The sequence below is a fragment of the Cyprinodon variegatus genome, unplaced genomic scaffold, assembly GCF_000732505.1.
Source record: "Cyprinodon variegatus isolate N-32 unplaced genomic scaffold, C_variegatus-1.0 Scaffold596, whole genome shotgun sequence".
NCBI classification, from domain to species: Eukaryota; Metazoa; Chordata; class Actinopteri; order Cyprinodontiformes; family Cyprinodontidae; genus Cyprinodon; species Cyprinodon variegatus.
In genome coordinates, this window is record NW_015151049.1 from 349,732 (window position 1) to 350,152 (window position 421).

The following is a 421-nucleotide window of genomic DNA, read 5'->3' on the forward strand; positions in this document are numbered from 1 at the left end:
GGTCCCCCGTTCAGAATCACAGGCAGCGTTGTTTCATTTCCACACGTGGCGTTTACATCATAGTTCACTTCAAGTTGGTGGATTTTCAGCTCCATGAAAGCTATTTTCTGTAGAAGCTGGTCCAAGTCCTCTGTGCTGAAGGTAGGCATCCTTTGAATCGGCTGGTTCTTCTCCATATCCAATCATGTTGAAGTCTTTCCATTAGAGCCTTTTTCATGAGAACTGCCTCCTCTGGGCTGTTGTAGAGAGGCATCCTGTGTGGAATAGCTGAAAACTAAAATAGTCCATTTATTCACCCTCATCAGGGTCTTCACCTGACTCCAGTTTTTGAACGCCTTCCCAGGGTGCACCCTGCTTCTCGCCTACTGAACGCCTTCCCAGGGTGCACCCTGCTTCTCGCCTACTGAACGCCTTCCCAGGG